Source organism: Centrocercus urophasianus, unplaced genomic scaffold (genome assembly GCF_019232065.1).
Source record: "Centrocercus urophasianus isolate 14NV4802_14NV808 unplaced genomic scaffold, USGS_Curo_1.0 seq_514, whole genome shotgun sequence".
Classification (NCBI taxonomy): Eukaryota; Metazoa; Chordata; class Aves; order Galliformes; family Phasianidae; genus Centrocercus; species Centrocercus urophasianus.
Genome location: NW_024885105.1, coordinates 11521 through 29913, shown reverse-complemented (window position 1 = coordinate 29913; position 18393 = coordinate 11521). Strand labels below are relative to the sequence as shown.

The 18393-nt window shown below is 43.6% G+C and overlaps 2 long non-coding RNA genes across 2 annotated transcripts; both read left to right on the top strand.

The window, feature by feature from the left end:
- Window positions 1-442: 442 nt before the first annotated feature.
- On the top strand, window positions 443-2379 carry LOC122169333. The gene is made up of 3 exons (XR_006171550.1): window positions 443-869; window positions 1122-1201; window positions 1788-2379. It is a non-coding gene; the product is annotated as an uncharacterized LOC122169333 (long non-coding RNA).
- An 11071-nt stretch (window positions 2380-13450) lies between these two features.
- On the top strand, window positions 13451-17803 carry LOC122169334. Its single transcript, XR_006171551.1, has 3 exons — window positions 13451-13642; window positions 15396-15459; window positions 17571-17803. It is a non-coding gene; the product is annotated as an uncharacterized LOC122169334 (long non-coding RNA).
- The last annotated feature ends 590 nt before the right edge of the window (window positions 17804-18393 follow it).

Here is an 18393-nt window from a genome sequence, read left to right as displayed (position 1 = left end):
GCACTTTTTTCTTTTATGTGTGTCATCTGCTGTTATTAATTGTGTCATTGGTGTATCTGAGACTGATTAGGCAGAGTTTTAGGAAATGGTAGGAAACAGTGCTTGATATGACAAACTTACAGTCCACTGAAAGGAGAAAAGACATGCCATAAACGGGTAAATATGAGGGTGTTCTAGTGGCCTTGTATATCAGTTTTGATTTTGCTTTTTCCATTACACAGTATTGTCTTACGTGTCCAAATCTATTATGTTCATGAAGGGAGAGCTCTGATACTTGGAGTTCATATTGAGTTAGTAGCTCACATGGCAGGGCACTAAGATTCTGCCAGCTTCAGAAGTGAGGGGTACTCATTCCAACTGACCCTTGAAGCAGAATGGTAAGCACTCAATGTTTAGCTAAGGCTGCAGCTCTGGCAGGAGGGTATGCACCACCTACCTGGGACATGACCAGTATCTCCACTCAGAGCTGCTGAAGGAAGAAGCATCTGTGCAGACCCTGGTCTGTGACTGGACCTTTCTCCTGGTTCAGAGGTGACTGGCAAACTCATCTATGTAAGATGTGCCCAAGTGGAGGAACTTCTGTAATAATTGACTGACCTGCAGGAGACAGTCAAAAGGCTGTGTACTACCATGGAGACAAAGATAGAGTCAGCCAAATTCACATGCAACCTGCATTGAATCCACAGTCTGGGGCCAAACAGCCCCAAACTCCCCCACTGGCACATCCAGTTGGAGGAGAAGTGATGAGAAATGGCAAATTGCTGTGAGAAAAACTAGCAAGAGGAAAAAGTCTGCCTCAAAGCCTGAGGTACCTCCACAGAATTGCTTCATGGTTCTGCAGACTGAGAAGGAAAAAGAAACAGCAAGTGGTAAGTCATCAGAACTGAGTAAGGCAGCCAGATCTGCTCCCCACTGCATAATAACTATGGCAACTAAGGAAAAGTGACAGGTGATAGTGGTGGATGATTCTGAGGGGTACAGAGGCACCCATTTGTTGCCCTGACCCGCTACCTAGAGAAGCCTGCTACTTACTTGGGGCCTGCGTCAAGAATGTGAAAGAGAGGCTGCCAGACCTCGTATGTCCCACAAACTACTAACTCCGCTGCTGCTGTTTCAAATAGGCACCAGTGACACAGCTGTTAGCAACATCAAGAGAGACTACAAGGAGCTGGGAGCAGCATTGAAGAACTCAGGAGCACAGGTAGTCTTCTACCTTGGATGGGGAGGGAAAAGGCTGATAGAATTAAGAAAATCAATAAATGGTTAAGGGTACAGTGTCATGAACAGGGCTTCAGCTTCAATGAAGAAGACTAAAGCCCACCTGGAATTAAATCTGACAAAAGAAATAAAGGATAATAAGAAAGGCTTTTTAAAGTATGTTAACAGTAAAAGAAAGACTAGGGAAAATGTGGGTCCCCTACTAAATGAGGGGGGTGTTCTGGTAATGGGGTGTATGGGAACTGCTGAATCACTGCCTGAACCTCTGATTGACTACCTGAGGCAAGCAATGAGTCAGCCACAGGAGTACAGGTGGGTGAAGGCAATTCACCTGTGCTGCCAGAAGGGGTGGAGTCTGGCTCCACCTCTCCTAGATCCCATTTAAGTGCTGACTGCCACTGAGGAAGGATCTCTTCTGGGAGATCGCTCCTTGTGGAGAATGTTGTGAGCCTACTACATTGGAAAGCATTTTCTGTTTATTATCGTCCTGTTGCAATAGTCTTACTTAGCCTAACTTTCCTGTATAGTTCTTAATTATAATGTCTCTATATTCATTGATTATACGTTAGGAGTGCTGAGAAGGTGGAGACACTGAAAACCTTCTTTGCTTCTGTCTTCACTGGAAAAAGATTTTTCACTTTAGAATCTTGTACCCTGGAAGTGAGAGAGTCTGGGGAATGGAAGGCTCCTTTTTGGTGAAGGATGAGATGGTCTGAAAGTGTCTATGTATCATCAGCGTGCATAAATCCACAAACCCCAATAGGATGCATCCATGTGTGCTGAGAGAGAGGTCAAAGGTGATTGCTGAACTGCCCTCTAGGGCTCTAGCCATACCACCCAAGTTGCAGACAGCAATGGTAAGAAATTAAAGAAGATAGATCTACCTGCTGTAAGTGAAGATCAGTTACAAGACCCTCTAAAGAACCTGAAGGTGCACAAGTACCTACAAAAATCCACAAGACCCAACAAAATCCATGTGTGGGTTCTGAGGGAAATGGTGGATGGAGTTGCTAAGCCACTATCCATCATATTTGAAAGGTCATGGCAGTCTGATGAAGTTCTAACTTATCAGAACCTCCGTTTTCAAGAAGGGAAGAAGATAAAGGAAACTACAGGCCAGTCAGTCTCATCTCTGTGCCTGGCAAGATCACGGAGCAGATCCTCCTGAAGGCCCTATTAAGGCACATGGAAAATAAAGACAAGATGATTGGTGGTAACCAACATGGCTTCACCAAGGGCTAGTCATGCCTGACAAACTTGGTGGCCTCTTATGATGGAGTTACAGCATCAGTGGATAAAGGAAAAGCAACTGACATCATCTACCTGGACTTGTGCAAAGTGTTTGACACTGTCCCACATGACATCCTGGTCACCAAACTTGAGAAAAATTGATTTGACAGATGGACAACTTACTGGATAAGAAATGGTAGGATAGTTCCACACAGAGAGTTGCAGTCAACAGCTCAGTCTCCAAGTGGAGACCAGTGATGAGTGGCATTCCTCAGGGATCGGTGTTGGGACCAGTGTTATTTAACATCTTTGTAGGCGACATGGACAGTGGGATCAAGTGCACCCTCAGCAAGTTTGCAGATGACACCAAGCTGAGTGGTGCAGTTTATGCAATGTAATGGTTTTATGTTTTTTTTTGTTTTCTGGGTTTCAGTATTCCACATCGAAACATCATGTTGTGTATGGGGCGTTAAAGTGTTAATTCCCCCATTCCAGGTACCTATACCTGTACATTACAGAAGTCACGGGATCTGGCCCTTCTGGGTGGGGGGCGCTCTCTTAGTGCCTTGCAGTGGGTGCTGGAGGGTGCTTTCCTAGCTGGTGCAAGCTTTTCAGGTTTGATGTGGTCCCGGGAACTCTCTCATCTTGTCTGATTTATTCATCTCAATTTCAATTAAATTGTATATATTGTGTTATCTTGTATTCCAATATTATAGTAAAATAAGTTTTCCTCCATAGATTGTTGCCGCTGTTCTTTTCCTTCCCTCCTTCCTTCCCATTTTTGTGGGACTGGGGTGGGGGGGGGGGGAGGGCAGAGGCCTGTCGCCCCTGTCACGGACATAGATTGATCTGGTCGACTCCGTAACAGATTTTTGGCGCCCAACGTGGGGCTCGCTACTTTTTAGCTTTTAGAAAGAATCTCTTTTTCTCTCTGCTCTTAGAGAGCTTCGTTAGGGAGCATTATCAGTAGTTCAGGTTTCTGTACTGGAAAACCTGACCTTGAAAGATTAGGCGTACTGCCAGCGTTCTGGGATATTTCTAAACTTTGAGCACTACTTAGTCGGGGTAGTGCTTTTTTTCTTTTTTTTCTTTTTTTTTTTTTTCCCTCCTCTTGTTAGCTTCAATTCATTAACCCCTTTTTAGCAGGCACCACCGATGAACCCACTCGTTATTGTAGGGGTGCTGGGTAAAGGATTAAAAGCAATGGTGTTATTCACAACCTACTGGCCAATAATCCAGAGCACTCTTATGTGTTTTGGAATTGCATCCGTATATAGCTACCTAATGACACTGATGGAGACACCTATATTTTACCTATATGCAATGTGGTACGATTTGAATTTTGACATTTACATCCCAGAAGGAATGGCTAATTTCACAAACAGCTACATCCCAAATGGAATAGCTAATTTTACAAACAACACGATGTTCAGACCAGTCTCCGGGTTTTCTTCTCGGTTTGTCAAACGTTTTTCGAATTTTGAATTAATACTCATGTTGGTGAGCGTGTCATTAAGTTCTCTGATTGTATTCATAATTGTGAATATTAAGAGGAAGGAGTCTCTTCCAAAACTAGAGAATGATGACTGGCAGGGAATATGGAGAGGTTTAGGAAAGTTCTTAGAAGGCATGGGGACCTGCAGTGTCATGGGTTTTTACTCTTGAACACCTGTGGGATCCTGAGAAACTAAGCCAGTATTTGAGTCAGGGACGATGCGGCTTACATAAATCTAAGGAGGTACAACTTAGTTGGGGTTTAGCTTGTGCTTACCGTGCCCTATATAATACCATTCTGGAGAGAGAGAGTTTCCGAGCTGAGGTTCAAGCCAAAGGGGAAAATCCCCAAGTCAAATCTAATCAATCACAGGAGACACCAGGAACAATACCAGTTGCTCCTGTGGAGGGCAAGAAATGGAAGCGAGTGTCTTCACGCCTAGAACGAAAAAGAGAACAAGAGGAGGAGGAGGTGGAGGAAGATCCAGGCGAGGGGCCCTCCTCAGAACCACCACCATCGCAAAAGGCAAAAGGAAAAACTAGGAGACATGCAGAAGAGAGTGATGAAGAGGAAATCTCTATTACTATTCACCAGCCTCTAAAGATGACTGAAATCCAAGGTTCAAGAAAGGAGTTTACACGGCACCCGAATGAAACTCTTGTTTCCTGGTTGGTTCGCTGTTGGGACAGTGGGGCCCATAGCTTGTCTCTGGATGGTAATGAAGCTCACCAACTAGGTGCCATTGCCAGAGATCTAGCTATTGATAGAGGAATTAGTCGATGTTCAGATGAGGCTGCCTCCCTCTGGGAACGAGTGTTAATAGCCGTGAAGGAAAAGTACCCCTTCAGAAATGGCTTGAAGATTGCGATGAAAAAATGGGATACAGTTGAAAAGGGTATCCAGTATTTGAGGGAAATAGGCATGGTGGAAATGTTGTATGACCCTGACTTTGTTCCTAACCACCCACTCTATGATCACAACCCTGAAAAAGAGAGGACGACGCCTGAGATATGGCAGAAAATAGTGACAACAGCGCCGGACAAATATGCCTCTACACTAATGTCAGTGTGTGACAGATACAACGAACAACAGAGAACGCCCTTAGTTTATGAATTAACTGTTACGCTCCAAAAATACGAACAGTTGCTGTCCCCAATTCGTGCGGCCGTGGCTGCTATATCAAAAATGACGGAACAAGTGTCTCAACTGATTAACCATGACAAACCTGTAGCAGTATCAGAGACGCTTGATGAAGATCAGGATAATCAAAAGAGTCTAATGAAGGAGATGAAGGAGATGATGAAATTTATGCGAGCCCACCTAACTAAAGACTATGAACCTTCCTTCTCATGTGCGCCATCAAAAATCTCAGCTGTTAGAGGTAGACGCTCTCCGGCTCAAGTAAGGGATAATACACCGCGAACTGTCTTATGGTATTACCTACGTGACCATAGAGAAGACATGAGGAAGTGGCACCGTGAACCTACTCCTGTACTACGAGCCCGGGTGAAAGAATTACCAGGCAGATCAACCACCAGTGCAGTTGCTCCAGTTACCACAGGTAATGAATAAAGGGGCCCTGCCCTCAGTCGGAGGGGGAAAGGGATAATAGAGTATATTGGACTGTGTGGATTCGATGGCCTGGACATCAGAACCACTGAAATATAAGGCCCTGGTGGACACTGGTGCACAGTGCACTCTGATGCCCTCGAGTCATGAAGGGACAGAATCAATCCATATTTCTGGAGTGACCAGGGGCTCTCAAGAATTGACTGTGTTGGAGGCTGAGATAAGCCTCACTGGTAAGGACTGGCAAAAACATCCTATTGTGACGGGCCCAGGGGCTCCATGTATACTAGGTATTGATTATCTCAGAAGCGGGCATTTCAAGGATCCTAAGGGGTATCGATGGGCCTTTGGAATAGCTGCTGTGGACACAGACAACATTAAGCAGCTGTCTGTTTTGCCTGGCCTGTCAGAAGATCCATCTGTTGTGGAGCTGCTATGAGTAAAAAAGCAACGGGTACAGATTGCTACAAAAACAGTATACAGGCGGCAGTACCGTGCCATCAGGGACTCCTTGCTCTCCATTCATAAGTGGATTCATCAACTAGAGAGCCAGGGAGTGATCAGCAAAACTCACTCGCCTTTAACAGCCCCATATGGCCAGTGCGTCAAGCCAGTGGAGAATGGAGGCTGACGGTGGACTACCGTGGCCTGAATGAAGTCACACCCCCACTGAGTGCTGCTGTGCCGGACATGTTAGAACTCCAATACAAACTGGAGTCAAAAACAGCCAAATGGTATGCCACCATTGACGTTGATAATGCCTTCTTTTCCATTCCTTTGACCAAAGAATCTAGGCCACAGTTTGCTTTCACCTGGAGGGGCATTCAGTATACCTGGAACCGTTTGCCCCAGGGGTGGAAACACAGCCCGACTGTTTGCCATGGGTTGATCCAAAGTGTATTGGAACAGGGCAGTGCTCCTGAGCACCTGCAGTACATTGATGATATCATTGTGTGGGGCGATACAGCAGAAGAATTCTTCATGAAATCAGAGCGATTAATCCAAATTCTTTCTGAGTGCTTGTTTTGCTATTAAGCGAAGCAAAGTGAAAGGACCTGCCCAGGAGATTCAGTTCCTAGGTATAAAGTGGCAAGATGGCCGTCGTCACATCCCGACAAATGTGATCGACAAAATCACTGCTATGTCTCCACCCACTAGCAAAAGAGAGACACAATCTTTTCTCGGTGCAGTGGGCTTTTGGAGAATGCTCGTTCCCAACTACAGCCTCATTGTAAGCCCCCTTTATTATGTGACACGAATGAGAAATGAGTTTACATGGGGTCCTGAGCAACAGCAGGCTTTTGAACAGATTAAACAGGAGATAGCCCGTGTTGTTGCTCTAGGGCCAGTATGGACGGGAAAGGGTATAAAGAACATCCTCTACACTGCTGCTGGAGAGAACGGTCCCACTTGGAGTTTGTGGCAAAGAGCCTCAGGAGAGACCCGAGGCCGACCCCTGGGATTCTGGAGTCGGGCGTACAGAGGGTCAGAAGACGGCTACACTCCAATGGAGAAGGAGATCTTAGCCGCTTATGAGGTGGTTCGGGCTGCTTCTGAAGTAGTCGGTTCTGAAACAGCTCCATCTGGCATCTTGACTGCCAGTATTGAACTGGATGTTCAAGGGAAAGGTTCCCTCCACCCATCATGCGACTGATGCTGCTTGGAGTAAGTGGATTGCATTGATTACACAGTGAGCGCGGATGGGGAACCTCAGCCGTCCAGGAATCCTTGAGGTCATCGTGGACTGGCCTGAAGGTAAAAAGTTTGGAACACCACCGGGGGAAGAAGTAGCTCGTGCTAAAGAGGCCCCACCATACAATGAACTTCCAGAGAATGAAAATAAATATGCCATGTTCACAGATGGATCGTGTCGTAGTGTGGGGAAGCATCGCAGATGGAAATCTGCTGTGTGGAGCCCCACACGACAAGTTGCAGAGGCCACTGAAGGGAAAGGAGAATCAAGCCAATTTGCAGAGGTAAAGGCTGTCCAACTGGCCTTAGATGTTGCTGAACGGGAGAGGTGGCCAATGCTCTATCTTTACACTGACTCATGGATGGTGGCAAATGCCTTATGGGGGTGGTTACAGCAGTGGGAGCAAAAAAACTGGCAAAGAAGGGGTAAACCTATTTGGGCTGCTGAACTGTGGAAAGACATTGCTGCCCGAACAAAAAATATGGTAGTAAAGGTGCGTCATGTAGATGCTCATGTGCCCAAGAGTTGGGCTACTGAAGAACAGCAAAATAACCATCAGGTAGACCGAGCTGCCAGAATTGCGGTGGCTCAAACAGACCTGGATTGGCAGAACAAGGGTGAATTATTTCTGGCTCGGTGGGCCCATGTCACCTCAGGTTATCAAGGGAGAGATGCAACACACAAATGTGCTAGAGACCGAGGGGTGGACTTAACTATGGATGCCATTGCACAGGTTATTCATAACTGTGAAACATGTGCCATCATCAAACAAGCCAAGAGGATGAAACCTCTCTGGGAGGAACGGTGATCTCGAAAGTGTAAATATGGGGAGGCAGGGCAGGATGATTATATCACCTTGCCACGATCTCGCAATGGTGGGCATTATGTGCTTACTATGGTGGAGGCAACCACTGGGTGGCTCGAAACATATGCAGTACCCCTTGCTACCGCCCGAAACACCATACTGGGTCTCGAGAAACAAGTCCTGTGGCGACACGGCACCCCGAAAAGAATTGAGTCACATAATGGGACTCATTTGAGAAACTCTCTTGTAAATACTTGGGCCAAAGATCATGGCATTGAGTGGATTTACGATATTCCCTATCATGTGTCTCGCTCCAATTTATAGGAGGGAGATGAGGTTCTTTAATATCTGTATACCCGGTGTGAGATTAAGAAACAACGGTTCATATGTTGTTGCATCCAGTTTATTACTAAGACCTAATCAGGGAGACGGGGAAGGGAAGGAGTGCGATAGAAAAGATGGAAAAGAAGCAGGAGTTGCGTAAAGCGGGGATAGTCACCAGCAGGATCCAGCAGTGGTCCCGTTGCACGGTGTTTGAAGGTCCCGGGCAGATGCAGCAGAAGACGGGGAGCAGCAGCATGGCTGGCCTTGGGCAACAGGCAGGTAGACGAGGAAGTCGAGGAGCCAATTCTTGAAGCAGCAACAGCGGCCAGGCAGCAGGCTCAGGAGAGTTCGACAGTATGCAGGAATCACCTCAATCTTCCGGAATCCCTCTGTTCTTCTTCATGAGGGATCTCTTGTCAGAAAACCCTCCGTTCTTCATGAGGAATCTGTTGTCAGAAACCTTCCGTTCTTCATGAGGGATCTCTTGTCAGAAACCTTGTTCTTCGCGAGGAATCTGTTGTCAGAAACCTTCCATTCTTCATGAGGAATCTGTTGTCAGAAAGCTATCCTCGTGGTTTTCAGTTCCTCTTTTATCCTCCTTGTTCTCCTGCCCACGTGACAAGGATGGGCCTTGAGCAAGAGTCATTGAGTACCCCCTGAGATGGCCATCATCCGGAGATAGGTCCACACAAAGGAGCACTTCACAGCTATTTAGCTGCAGCTCATCTCGCTCTCTTGCCCCTGGCCTTGTCCATCTGCATTTCCCCAGACAAAGGATTTCACAATCCTTGCTCGGGACTTGTCTGGACTTGAACAAGTCCATCTGTGTCCCCAGCAAGCTTTGAGACACAGAAGTTAACAGAATAATCTCTTACACCACCCCGTGACTCAAAGGTTGCTTTAAAATGAGACACAGATGATCCATGATGGTGAGAGAAAAAGATACCAAGCATAGGGGTAAAGAAGGGGGGAGAAGGGGGTAGGGAATCAAAAGTTTCATACAATCATTACAAGAGATTCATCAGGGTGGGCCCTGATGTGCTTGACTTCCCCATCAATAGAGGAGGTTACAATCTACATAGGTGATACAACACATCTTATAAAACACGGAACCATACAATTAACAAACACAAGAGTTGCAACAGCACACAATATCAACTTGCCACAGACACCACTCAGTGACACCTCGGGAGTGGTGGCACGAATGTTACATGATGAATAAAAAGTAGAAAGTGAAAAGAGGCAACCATACATTTGGCAATAACCAATAACAAATAAATATAACAAATAGAGATACAACATTACTACCCACAACAACACAAAACACAGTAAAAATATAAAATTTAATCAAGAGATATATTCAGTATTCTAACATGATCACATTTTCAATATTTCTGTCACAAAACATTAGAGTCCTTTCTGTGTTCAGTCAAGGTCCATAGGAGTATTCTGAAATAAAATAAAACGAGACACCGACTTGCCCTTTTTTTGGGGGGGCTTTGTTAATATGGTTAAAAAATGAGGGAGCAATCCAGCAAGTGTTATTTTTATATTCCTTTTTCGCGGTGTCCTTGGCCTTCCAAGGATATTTGTTAAGGTATCCCGTTAAGGTTAGGGAAACAAGCCTCAGGTTAGCTGAGCCAATCGATACAGGCTGGCCCAGGAGATAAGTGTTTCCCTTTGTTGTGAGCTTTCTAATACATCCAGCCTTCACCGCCCCCACCCCGCTCACTTGGGAGGGGCGGAGACATCAGCTTTCCAATGGCTTGGATAACCATTCAGGCTCCCTGAGAGAGGCCCTAGGACCTGGGGTTTTGCTTTCCTCAAGATTCTCGAGCTTTTGTTCTGGCCACCATTTAACTAATTTCTCTAACCTATCTGTTGTCAATCCATCCATCAAATTTCGTGGAATACCCTTTTTCCAGCCCAGAGTCCAAAGTCCATTACGTTTATGAAAGATATTCCGCCTACCGGTTTTTACTGGCAATGAGACCCTTCCAGACCCACTGAGCTTTGGGCTAGGTGGCCTGGGGGCAAGACTGGCTGCTGCAAGCCTTACACCTCTTGGCTCAGATTTACTGGGAAAAGAAACCACCAGCCCATATTTTCTTCCATAGTTAATTAACTCTTGGGCTACCTCCCCCCACGTCCATATTCTGCATCCTGACTGCAGATGGTTGGGGGTTACAGTTTCTTCTAACACTGTCCGGGTTCTTTCTCCCTGTGACATAGCTTGTATCCTTGCTTGTAATTGTATGCCTATGGGTTTCAGTGATTCCGGAAGCCCTCTAATTAAAGGGGTCATTCTCTCAGGATCAACGAGCATCATCATGGGCGATTCATGATGTGGCTGCAGCTTTCTATCATACATCATTTGGAGACAAGCAGCCTTTTGAACGCTTTCTACTAATTGGTCAGTAGTTCCAGTAATGGCAAGAGGGTCTCCCCTTTCTAAAGGGTTGAGACCACCTGCCCAATAGGCAGCCCTTTGCGTTAATGACCAGGGAGCACGATTGTTACCAGTAGTTAAAAATACTCCTGGTCCCCAATAACCCTCTGCTTCCTTTTCTGTTAACCGAATCTGGTCGCCACCAGTGAGACTCACCCTCCATACATATTCTGTCTCTGATTCCTTTGGAGAGCGGCTAAAGTCCTTTTTGAGTTTTGCTAGTTCGGTGGCCGAGAACGGAATTTCCTTAACATTCATTTGAGGATCTAGATCCTCACTGTTATCGAAGGTATATTCTGTTTTTATCAAGGGACGCAATGGGGCTATTGGGGTTTCTAATTTGTCTAGTCTTTCCTTTATTTCTTGTAGTTCCTCCTGAGGAAAAGTTTTTTTCTTGAGGCAACCTATGGGTGACAGTATCGCTAGTATCTTTACTAGTTAACAGTTCCTTGAAAGCCATCTGCAACAAGGCCGAATTATGTTTCTCTCTTTCTAGTTGTTCCTCGAGATTAACTATTTGATACTGCAGAGTTTTTACCAATTCTTGTGTAACTCTAACCGACTCCTGTAGTGCTTCTGTGGTTTGGAGTTCTGCCGAATGCTTTTCATTTCGGAACTCCACGGCAGCTTTTAAAGCAGCCCCGAAAACGGCACAAATAAACGACTTTCCTTTTCCAGCTCGTGAACGAGCCTCATTCTGTAAGACACTAATGCGGTCCGAAACACTCTGCAAATTATGCCAATTTTGGCGTGCCCAGTCCACCCCTGTTACTAATTCTATGTATATATATATATAGCCATGTGTGTGTAATGCACTGTAATCATTTTTTGTTTGTATGTATGTATATATATTTTAAGTGTGATGTAACGATTTAGAATAAGGGGTGGAATGTCATGGTTCCATGTTTTCCTCCATAGATGGTTGCCGCTGCTCTTTTCCTCCTTTCCTTCCTTCCCATTTTTTGTGGGACTGGGGTGGGGGGGGAGGGCAGAGGCTTGTCGCCCCTGTCACGGACATAGATTGATCTAGTCAACTCCATGACAAACGTGTGACCTGAAGGTTGAGGGAGGTGATTTTGCCTTTCTACTCTGCTCTTGTGGGACCCCACCTGGATTACTGAGTCTAGTGCTGGAGCCCCCAACACAAGAATGGCATGGAGTTGTTGGAGCAGGTGCATAGGAGGGCCATGAAGATGATCACAGGGTTAGAGCATCTCCCCTATGAGGACTTGCTGGGAGAGATGGGGCTCTTCAGCCTGGAGAAGAGAAGATTCCAGCGGGGACCTTAGAGGCCTTCCAGTACCTGTAGGGGCCTACAAAAAAGCTGGGGAGGGACCTTTTATAAGGGTATGTAGCAACAGGATTAGGGGAAATGGTTTTAAACTGGCAGAGCATACATTAGACTAGATATTCAGAAGATATTATTTACTGTGAGGGAGGTGAGACACTAGAACAGGTTGCCCAGTGAGGTTGTGAATGTCACTTCCCTGGTGGTGTTCAAGGCTAGGCTGAATGGGGGTTTGAGCAACCTGGTCTAGTGGATGGTGTCCCTGCCTATAGCAGGGGTGTTGGAACTAGGTTATCTTAAAGGTCCCTTTCCAACCCAAACCATTTTATTATATTTACTGGATGGTTTTATCTTGATCTGGCAGTGTGGTGAAAGTAAGGTATCTTTACAAGAACTGAAATTGTTTTTGTGCTCTATTGGAAGTCTATTGATACTAAAGCTTGTAAGCAAGAGTGCAATAATCTCTTCCATGGCATTTTTCCTTTGCCAAATAGACACATCCATCCAAAACCAGTAAGGTGACCTGGTTCCTCACTTATGTGAGGTATTACTGTGAGATTTGTACTTTTTTTTTTTTTTAACATTACTTTTCCTTAAGGCTGCTATAAAATATTTATATTCTAATGGAGTAGAAGCACGTCAATCCAAGTTGGCAGCAAAGTTCTAGCAAGTTAACTTTTAGGAAGGTTATTGTTCTGAAAGTGAGACCTTAGTCTACATTTAGAGAACTCTCAGGTTCAGATCCTATAGAAGCCTACACCAAAAATGTGAAATTTATCATAGCTTAAATTTGGAAGTTTGTGCAGTGGTTTGGCTGTGGATTATCTGGATTAGGTCCTAAAACCTGTGATAATTCCTGATTTTTCTGTTACTGTTCAGCCTTAACTGAAGTCAGACTTTTCCCGTTCTTATAGGTGTGTTGGAAAATGAAACCCACTTCAAATATGCAACAGATTCCTTGAGATCTCTGAAAATTCCTATGCAGAAAAGACAGTAAATCAATTTAAGCATGTAAACAGATTGGTAAGTTTCAGCAGTGAAGAGTAAGATTAATGCTGGGATCTGAGGAACTGATGAAGTCACTCTTGCTAGAAGTAAGCAAATATGAAATCCTAGAAAACATTCTTCATTTCCAGGATTAATAAGCAAAACAAGCAACAACAACAAAGAACTTTTATTTTTCGTTTTCCCTACCCACATGACCTCTTTGAAGGGAGAGAAAACTGAGGTTTCAGAGCGTCTTCCCCCATTCTTTACTTCATTTGAATTAAAGTGCTCTGTGCAGTGAGGGCCACGTCCCTCCCCCTCCTCATCAATATTTTAATGACTTATCAGAAAGCAAATGACTTGTTTACTTTAAAATCTCAGGATCGCATAAAGGGTGAGGCAAAGGTGTCCACTGGAAACAGAGACCTTGAACAGCTGACCGCTGCTGTGAAACTAGTAAAAGAAAAGCAGGATCTCCAACTATCTGAGCACAGTGATATTCAGAAAAATGTCGTTCAACAGCATCTCAATTCTGACAGATCTCAGTGGTGCACCACAGGATCCCTTGGCAGTTGTCTGAGATGGTAAGTGCCTTCCTGTGCTTGATTCACGTGAGGAAAAGGAATGATAAAATGGACAACAAAAAGAAAAATACGCAAGTTATTTTTGAATAATAAGCACTTTGGAATAACAAAGTATCTGCAAATTCCTGTGGCCTGTGTCATTTAGCAGGATTTAATGTCTTGTATGTAGTGATCTCAGCCCACGCTTTTTAATACAGAGATTAGGTGGCCTTAGGATAAAAATACAGCTGGTAGTAAATGTGGCCAAACTTCACTGGGGTTACAGAGATGCTTCCAAGCCTGAATGTATGGAAAGGACAACTTTTTGTGATCTACATTCAGATGCTGCTTGAAAAATTTTTTTGTTCTTCGCAATTATCTTCTCAGCTGAAACATTCTTATAATATTCTTTATATGAATGCCTAGCAGAAGAAAAGCAAAAAGTAGTTGGTTTTTCTTCTGTGTCAATGTGTATTTTTTGCTTTCTCCCTATACTGACCTTTAACTCCCTTGTTTTGGGTTTCCTTGCTCCACTACAACTGCAATTCCAAGATTGCAGCCATTTCTTTCTTTCATTACCTTTTGTTCACGGAAATATTCTTGTTGAATTAATTGCTGGTGGTTTCCATGTAGTTGTGGAACTATGAAGCTGCCTGCTTGCAGTTGCTTTATCTACCTAGCTGTTTTCTGTATTTCACAGTAAAGCCCAGAGTTGCCTCTGCCAGGGCCCTGATCTTTGCTCTGTATGTATGACAGAGTATCATAGATCTGCAATTCTCACCAACTTCAGCATGCCCTGATTTGAGCTAGGGAATGCTTCTCATACTTCTTCCAGAAGTTGATATTTAAAATGGTGACCACTTGGTCTGAACAAGGACAGAAATGTGTTTTCCCTCCATAGCTGTACTGCATTCAGTCAATATGCTTCAGTTCTGTCTAACATTTAGATTTTACAGTTGATGATAGAGATGCGTACCTCTCCCTCTTGTTTCTCAGCTGGAAGGTGTGTTGGGAGTGCTGACATCAGACTGGGAATTGAGCAGAGGTGCTAAGGCTGCTACTGCATGAAAATGATAAAGCGTCAGGGGAGTGAGTTAGGAAAGATTAAAAAATGATATAGTCAGGAAGGCTAAACCCTTGAGCTCCCTGAGGATCTGTGAAGTCTGCCCTTCAAATACTTTAACAAGTAGCATTTTCTTTTGCTGAAATGCTACCAGATCCAGAAGTCTATTACAGGGTATAGTTTTCTTATGTACATGTAGCAAATGCTCCCAAATACATCAAACATGTGAATGCACTTACTAAACATAAAAAATGAGATGGAAACCTTAAAAGCATTACAGTGATATGTTCTGTTTTCTTCTCCTGACACAAAAAGACAACTCCATCCTCTCTCAGGAATACATCAAAAAGGTTCTTCTAACCAGTCCACATATCATTTTCTGAGTTAGAAAGTTTGAGCTTTATGTAGCTACACAAAACCACTGCCCAACTCTGCATGAAGGAAAACTTCCCAAATTCATGCAAAATTGAAAATTAATATTTAATTTACTCTGCTCTCCTTGAAATATTTTTTTTAACTAATTCTAGAGGAATACAGGAATTCTTTGCCTTTTCCTGAAATTAACAGGCTTCATTACTGTTAACAATTAGTACTATTCTACTGTTACTGCTATTAATGAACATTCACTAGCTAGCTTGTGTGTTCACAAAACTACTTTCTATCTGTATAGATCACTGTTTCTTCCAGTTAATAGCCAATATTTTTCTGCAGAGATGATCACACTAGGTGAGACCCATTATAGACTGAGGAGAAAGTGAATACAGAGAAGAGCAAGGTAAAACAGCTACCTAAGCTCTATTTTCTAATCTCCTCCCTTTCCTATGTTCCTCTTTCTATATTTTCTCTTCTGCTTTGCAAATTTCATAGAGTTGTAGAATGGCTTGTGTTGGAAGGGACCTCAAGGATTGTCAGGTTCCAACACCCCTGCTACAGGCAGGGTTGCCAGCAGCTAGATCAAGTACTATAGCAGATTGCCCAGGGCCCCATTCAACCTGTCCTTAAACACCTCCAGGGCATCCACAACCACTCTGGGAAACCTGTTCCAGTACCTCATCGCTCTCTCAGTTAAAAAAAAAAAAAAAAAAAAAAAAAAAAAAAACACAACACAAAAACCCAACAACAAAACCCAAAAAAAAAAAAAAAAAAAAAAAAAAACACATTTCCCTGACATTTAATATAAATCTCCCTTGCCCTATTACTATCTACCTGTATAAAAAATTGATTTCCCTCATCTTTATGAACTTCTTTTAAATATCAGAAGGCCACAATGAGGTCTCCCCACAGCTTTCTTTTCCAGGCTGAACAAGCCCAGTTCCTTCAACCTGTCTTCATAGGAGAAATACTCTAGCCCTCTGATAATCTTTGTGGCCCTACTCTGAACCCTCTCCAAATGCTCCATGTCTTTCCTGTATTGGGAGCCCCAGGTTTGGACAAGATACTCCAGCTTGGGCCTCACAAGGGCAGAATAGAGAGGGACAACCCCTCCCCCTACTGGCCGCCCCTCTTCTGATGGAACCCAGGGTACTGTTGGACTTCTAGGCTGCAAGTGCACACTGCTGGCTCATGATAAGTTTTTCCATCAACCAGGACATCTAAGTTCTTCTCAGCAGGGCTACTTTCAAGGAGTTCTTATTTCAGTTTGTATACATATCTGGGATTAAATTGACCTAAGTGCGAAACCCCACACTTAGCCATGTTGAACCTCATTAGGTTTACAAGGGTCCTCCTTTTGATTTTTATCAATGTCCCTTTGGATGGTACCCCTTCTTTCTGCTGTATCAACTGCACTGCTCAGCTTGGTGTCATCAGCAAGCTTGCTGAGGATGCACTTAATCCCGTAATCTATGTAATTGATAAAGATGTTAAAGAGTACCAGACCCAAAACAGGCCCCTGGTGGACACTGCTTGTTTCCAGCTTCCACCTGGGCATAGAGCTATTGATCACAAACCTCTGGATGTGAACTTCCAACCAATTCCTTATCCACTGAATAGTCCATCCTTCAAATCTATGTATCTCCAATTTAGAGGTGAGGAGGTGATGGGGGACCATTTCAAAGGCCTTGCACAAGTCCAGATAGATGACATTGGTCTCCTTCCCTTTGTCTACTGATGTCACTTCATTGTAGAAGGCCACCAGATTGTTCAGGCATGACCCTCCCTCGGTGAAGTCATGCTGGCTGCTAATGGCACACAACTGCATTGGTTTAACAAATTGTTGTGCGTGAGGTGATACTCTAACTTTTTTGTGCTCTTAGACCTGTCCTTGTGAATAGGCTCTTTACAGGTTAGTTTGTTTGCTTTTTAATATTCTCCAAGGATGAGCAAAAATAAACATTATTTGACTTACAGATTAAACATGGAAGTGCATTCTGTCCCACCAAAAAAAGAAACTGTTCTGGAAAGAAGAGGAAACAATAGTTGTGTACCTTAGTTACACTGCATAATTCAACATTGGATATGAATGATGAGAAGAAGTAAAGATCACCTTGCTGTCTTCTAAGTGGTCTGGCTTTAAAGTGCTGGCGAAAACAAGTATATGGAAAGCAAATACTGTCTTTAGCATCTTGACCGTCTCATGTAACATTGTTGTCTAAATGTAAAACATTTATTCTGAGTTGTCTCCATCAATAAGAGAAAGACACAAGTCCTTGTAGAGAATAATTAATCCCTTTTCAAAAATTTGTTTCGTAAGATCATGCTGATAACTTTCTCAAGGTGACTGTCCATTTCCTTTGCCTATAAATGTGCACTTAAAGCTACTTAGCTTTTAGATTACTAGTTACCAGACAAAAAAATGGTGAGTCCCATTTCCCACATCCATGGTAAGAATGCTGATGCTCCACATATTAAGTATGCTTACACATTGTCTTTTTCTGTGTTTTGCAGATCTTTGAAGTCTCTGTGCTGAATTCTGCATGTGTGCATATTACTTCTTCTATGGACTATGATCTATGGCCAGAGCTATGGAGTGTGACAATGGTGTTTGTGTCCAATCTATCAAACGCCATTATCACACTAAATAGCTACTGGTAGATGAGACATCAATTCAGAAACGTATGTGAATTGTGGTAATACATTTTCCCACTGTACTGAGGAATAAATGAGCTTTTTACATGTCAGGATGACTCCTTTCTTTTATAAGGAAACCCACCATAATACGTGGGAAGTATATACTCTGCCATGTGCGTTTCCAGATTCCCACTGCAGAACACCTAAGAGTCATCTAGAATCACAGAATGGTTTGGGTTGGAAGGAACCTATAAGATCTAGTTCTGACCCCCTTGCTATAGGCAGGGTCATCTCCCACTAGACCATGTTGCTCAAAGCCTTGTCCAGCCTGACTCTTAGGGCCCTCCTAAGAGCAATGACCTGTGAGTGCAATAGAGCAAGGTTTTAAAATTTGTTAAGATGGCTTTAATCTGAGGTATTAGGTGTTTTCTACTATTAATTGTATGTATATTGTATATGTATAAACGTATAATTATTGCAGTGTAATTGTACATGTAGCAGAACTCAAGGACAGTGATTCAAGAAGACAAAAAAATCAAGATGATACATCTGAACTGCAGTCAGATTAGTTTCTTTCTCTAGTGTCGATTAGTCCTCAATAGTTTCTTTCTCACTTGGCACTCACTGCTTATCAATACAAAGTAGAACATAGTCTGATTTTTCTTTTTTATCTTTCTCAGCACTGATCTTCCTTGCACTC